This window comes from Pinus tabuliformis, chromosome 5_2, assembly GCF_031772625.1.
Source record: "Pinus tabuliformis cultivar Carrire ecotype Pingquan chromosome 5_2, CPIR1, whole genome shotgun sequence".
Taxonomy (NCBI): Eukaryota; Viridiplantae; Streptophyta; class Pinopsida; order Pinales; family Pinaceae; genus Pinus; species Pinus tabuliformis.
In genome coordinates, this window is record NC_142306.1 from 594,489,323 (window position 1) to 594,495,303 (window position 5,981).

Sequence of the window (5,981 nt, forward strand, 5' to 3'; positions counted from 1 at the left end):
AGAAAATATATTGAATTTAAATAAGATGAAGCATGGGATGGAAGCATTGAAAAATCTATAACAATTGGAGAAACAATACTTCAAGTGTAAGTTGAATACCTCAAAATAGGTGGAAATATTATCATAGGGATGTAAAATCAATTATTTTGAATGACATTTATAAAAATAAGTGTTTGTGGAGAGGCTACCATGATATGTGATAAAAAGACATGAAAATAAGTTATATAAGTTAAACAAATCTCTCTATAGAATTAAGTAAGTTTTCAAAGCCTAATAAATCCAGAGTGATTTATATTTGATCACTAATGGACTTAAGAGAGCAATAATGAGCCTACAATGTATACAAAGGTGAATGAGAAAGGAAAAATCTAATTGTTTGTTTTTGTGTTGATGATATGATCTTCACAAAGAATCTATTAATAAACAAGTTCAAAATAAGCTACAAGTTTAAAATAAGCTATGATGTAAGAATTTGAAACATTGGCTCATTTGGAGTTGATGGGATTTTTTTATTGATATTGTGGTCATTTAATTATATATAGGTAATGTTTGCTTCAAGGAGGGTGTGTCATGGATGTGTTAAAGAGGTTTAGTATGATGAAGTGTAAACTAGCACCAACTCTACTTGCAACATGAATATAACTTACCAAATTATAGATCCCACTCTATTCAAGAGATTGGTTGGTAGTCTTATGTATCTCATTGCCACTAGACTAGATATTATGTGTTATTAATTTGATTTCTAGGTTCATGAAGTTGGAAAAGAATTCTAAGATATATTGTTGGAACAACATGATATGGTATATTATGTTCCAACACTAATAATGATATCTTGGTTGGATATAATGATAATGATTTTGTAAGTAGCATGGATGACACAAAGAGTGCCTTGGGATGTGTTTTTCATCTTGGCTGAAGTACAGTATTACAATCTCATCAGTTGAAGTAGAGTCTATAGTAGCAATAGCAACAACTTGTTAAGCAATTTGGTTACACCAAAGTATTGGGTGATGTACAATAAGAACAAGAGTATCATGACAAAAACTCACTTGTATCTAATTGATACAAGATATCACTTCATTAGAGAGTTTGCAAACAACGGAAAAATCCACTTGTAACATTGTAAATCGAAAAAACATTTGATTAACACATTCACAAAGACATTAAGAGGAGATGCATTTAAATTTCATATACAAAATTGAGAGGTTGTAAGCCTAGTTTACACATAAACAAGTGAGTAGTAGTGGTCATAAATAAGGGGAAGTGTTAGACATAATTTTTCCCAATTAGCTTGTACTTTTTGATAGATTACATAAAATCTAAATTAAAAAAAAAAAAAATTAACATGACTATAAAAGTTAAAATAAAAATATCTATTATTAACTTTCTAAAATACTTTTAGAAAATCTCTCCATGAATTTTGTGTCTACTTATTGTTTCCTAATTTGAGCTGTATTGTGTACTTGTGTGGTTTTATTGTGAGCTATTTAGTGTGTTGAGCTGCTTTAGCAATTATGATACCTACGACTATTTGATCCAATTAAATGAAACTTTGTTATTTGGTTCACTCACCAGTCGATTATTCTTTCACATAAGCTAAATTTCTCCCGAAGCAAATCTTTAGAATACATGGATGTTGATCTTAATACATGGGTTTTCTAATCTGATATTTCTCCCTTGAGTAAATGAATGGATCTTAATATACAGTCCATGAATTTTATAAAAGAGAGGCTATAAAGAGGAGTCAGAGCCAATGGAAACATCACACATCAATTACTTTCACATGCGCTAAATTTCTCCCATGAACAGACGAATGGATTTTAATAAGAGTTGTCTTCAGTGACAACCCCATATACGGTCCATGAACTCTATAAAGGAGAGGCTATAAAAGAGTCCGAGCCATGGAAATATCACACATTAACTACTTTCACGTGTGTTAAATTTCTCGCTCAAACAAATGAAAGGATGGTAATATGCACTCCGTGAATTCAATAAAGGAGAGGGAATGCCCATAAAGAGGAGTCTAAGGGAAAAGATCCGCGATTCCTCGGGACAGAAAGCTAGGTAGTACGGTAGGGATCACGGGTTGACCAGCGCCATCGTTTAATAATGATGACCAAGACCGAGATTTATGCTACGGCAACGAACAGAAAACCTAACGTCTGACACAGGAGATTCAAGAATTAAACGATGGCGCTGGTCAACCCGTGATCCCTACCGTACTACCTAGCTTTCTGTCCCGAGGAATCGCGGATCTTTTCCCTCAGACTCCTCTTTATGGGCATTCCCTCTCCTTTGTTGAATTCACGGAGTGCATATTACCATCAGTGATCAAATTTGAAGGGCAAGACTTAATTTTATTTAGAAGGGTGCACATTTAGGTCGCCCTTCCATAATGAAAAGCATAAAAAAAGAAGCAATTCAATTGACAACAATAAATTATCTTCAAATTTCTTTTTTTAACACATGGTGAATCAGTAATAGTTTGGAACTAATATTGAGTTTGAAGACAACATACTATTGGTTTCCGATGCCTTGACAATGTTGCAAGCTACAAGATATTCCTCAGTTTATCAAGAACAATAACCCCTTCCAACACACCTGCAAGTCTAATATTCATCATACAATTCATACGCATTGTAACTAACAAGTGATAGGGCAACTGTGTTCATAACATTTATGTTCACCAAATGTTATGTTTTCTGTCTTTGAATTACTGTTATATTACGCAGAGATTGGTGTAAGGACATCCAAAAAAGAATTAGTTTGAGATGAAAGAAAAACTTTACATCTCAACATGCAGTTGAAGAAAACATGGGGCAGAAGAGCCTCAATAAGATGATTTCACAGTACAAATTCCACTATGCCAAGAGTCATTTGATGTGGTATGGGAAATTGCCATATTAAATTGATATGAGTAGTGAAGAAAATATGTGTAAGAAATACAATGTTATCCAAACAGTAAAAGGAAATTGTTTCGATGCATGATCAAACTATGGTTAATGGGATTTGTAATAACAAACATGCTACATTGGACTGAAAGAGTGCTTTTGGTAGTTTTCAAGCGATGAGTAAAATAGATGTGGCATTTGAATAAAGTATCTAAGGAGATGGAACTCCTTGTTGCTCTAAGGAATGGTTATATTTTACATCAATTCAACTTCCCCAATAGGACATGTTTGCCATCTATGGGCCATTTTGCTCAGATAGCCAGATTTCTTCAAGTTTCTAAGAGTAACAAGGCCATTTTGCTCATATAAACAGGTTTCCAATAGTTTCTGGGATTAACCGAGTATCTTTGGTGGAATAAATACCTTCACCCACACTCAGCACCTTAGCTGAAGAGTTATTCCTAAATGTTAGTAATACTCACAAAGTTAAGAAAAACATGCTTACCACATCAAAGCATTTTTTTTCTTTGATAAAAGAAACTCTTCTCCCTTGCCTTACAACATCAAGAATGGCCCCTTTTTAACATGTTTGTTGCATTCTCTGTTGTCTGGACTTCAGGCAAATGGCAGTTCTGCCCTTCTTTATCTGTTTCATTTCAACAGCTTACAATTCCACTCTTGCGGGCCAAGAATTCCCTTACCACAACTAATTTCTATCATTCATATTTTGTAATGTCTTGCTGCCTTTGCTTTTGTGGTTTGACATTTATCTTGCTATATCATTACTTCCTGGTCTTTGTACTAATTCACCTAGAGAAGGAACTTGTACTAATCTATTTGGAGTAGGAATTGGTGTTTCCTCTCACTAGACTTCCCTTCCAACAAGAATAGCTTGAAGACCTATTGATCTGCATTTACAATAGAATATATAATTGTTGCATATGGTAATTAATCTAAACTCAAGGCATGCTTTTTAATCTTCTATAAATATTCAATTGCCAGCGTTTGAAAGGCTTCAGTTTTTTATATATTGAACTTTTCTTTTATACAACAGTTCCAAGTTCGAATGTAATAATTCTCCAATGCTTAGCATGTCGTTTCTTATATGTTGTTTGAGAATTTGTGAGGTTAATGTGTATTGTTTATGGATTTGTTGTTTGAGACTTTGCGAGATTAACAATTTTACTTAATGATAGAATCTTTCCACTGAGCACACAATGTATATATATATATATATATATATATATATATATATATATATATATATATATATATATATATATATATATATATTTGTGTGTGTGTATGTAGTACACTGTTCAATACAATACCTCCAATTCCAACAATGTTGTATGGCAAACTTTCATTCTGGCTTGTAAGATGTTTATGATAGATTGTTTCTCCTGTGCATACCAAAGTTTCTTTTATAACTTCACTATATCAGTATTTAGTACAATGTTTAATTCAATACCTCAGTTCTTCCAATTCCATACAAGTAAAATTGTCAAAATCGAATCTGTTGTAACATCTCACACTTGCAACTATTGATTGTGAAGCGTTGGTGTAACTATTCTATGTTATCAGGGTTTTTATGATATTTTCTATCAAATTTGTTTGGCAGAAATTTATTAGAATCATAGTTTGATTTTTCATTGAATATATATATATAAATAAAAAATATAATCTAATAAAAATGATTTTGCTAAATTCTAACTAAAAATTCCAAAACATGATATAACAACATGGATAATTGAAATAACATAATCCAACAAAAATATTTTTACCAATTCTCAACTAAAAACTCTAAAACATAGTATAACCACACCTTGCTATTGCTGAGCACATAGACTTATAAATGAAAAGCTATTAAGCAGCGGTGATTTTTACCATTATGAAATAGAAAGCTATTAAGCCTTAATGGTTTTTATCAGTAATAGATAAAAAATAATAATGACATAATTTGAAAAAAATGCAGCTCTCTCGTGAGATAATTGCTCATTGAATAGACTACACCAACAAGAGCGGAATCACGAAGAATAGGAGCAGAAGTCTAGAGAAAAGTCTAGACAAGTTGGGAAGGTACCTGAGAATGATATTGCTTGAGAGAAACAGTGCTCACCGGAACCTTTGTACAGGAAACTCTCCACCCTACACACTTAACAAAGTCACTGAAAACAATAAATGAACAAACAAATCACCTTACCAATTTTGAAAATAATTAGATGAATTATTGTTCACAAAGAAATCAAATCCATAAACACCACACTATATAATACCTTAAAAAAGTATGACTCTGTAGTAGTATTCTTACTATTCACTAGACGCTTTGCACCCAATTCTCTGCCCTAGACGCTGGAATCAAGAAATTACAGTAGTATTGTTACTATTCACTAGGTGCTTTTCACCCAATGCTCTGCCCTCGACGCTGGAATAAAGAAATTAAAAACAAATTGACAAAGAAATGTTAATCTAGAAACACATACAAATAACAAATGAATTACTAAAACAGAAACCAGAAAAATTAGAGATTCCAATTGCTATTCATAATAATATGAAGAAAGTTCAAATCTCTCGTACCTTATGCATCCATTCAACAGAGAAACGAGCTAATTCATCCATCCATTCAACATAGGAACAACCTAATGTGTTTCATTGAAATACTTTTGTTTCCGAAATGTTTTCCTCTTCGTTCTGCACTGGTTGGCCCTAATCTCGATCGTCACTGACTTTCTATAAAAGCTAACATGGAAAGCTTTATTCCATTTGAATCTAGTTTTATTTCATTTGAAGCTAGCATGGAAAGCTTTAGCCCAAATTAGAAAATGCAATTCAAAAGGAAACTGTTGTTTTTGAAATTGGAGCAACTTGGAAACTGTCATTTCTGAAATGGGATTTAACATCAGTTGAGAAAGGAAATTTAGAAGTTTAACTATTCTAAGGAAATTTACAAGTTTAACTATTGTAATTTGTGATAGAGGCACATCAGTTGGAAATTGAAATTCTCAAAGTCTGGATTTCAGAAAAAATGAAATTTAAAAAAAAAATTAGACGAGTTGACAACTTAACAGCCCTTCTTAAAAAAATTTATAA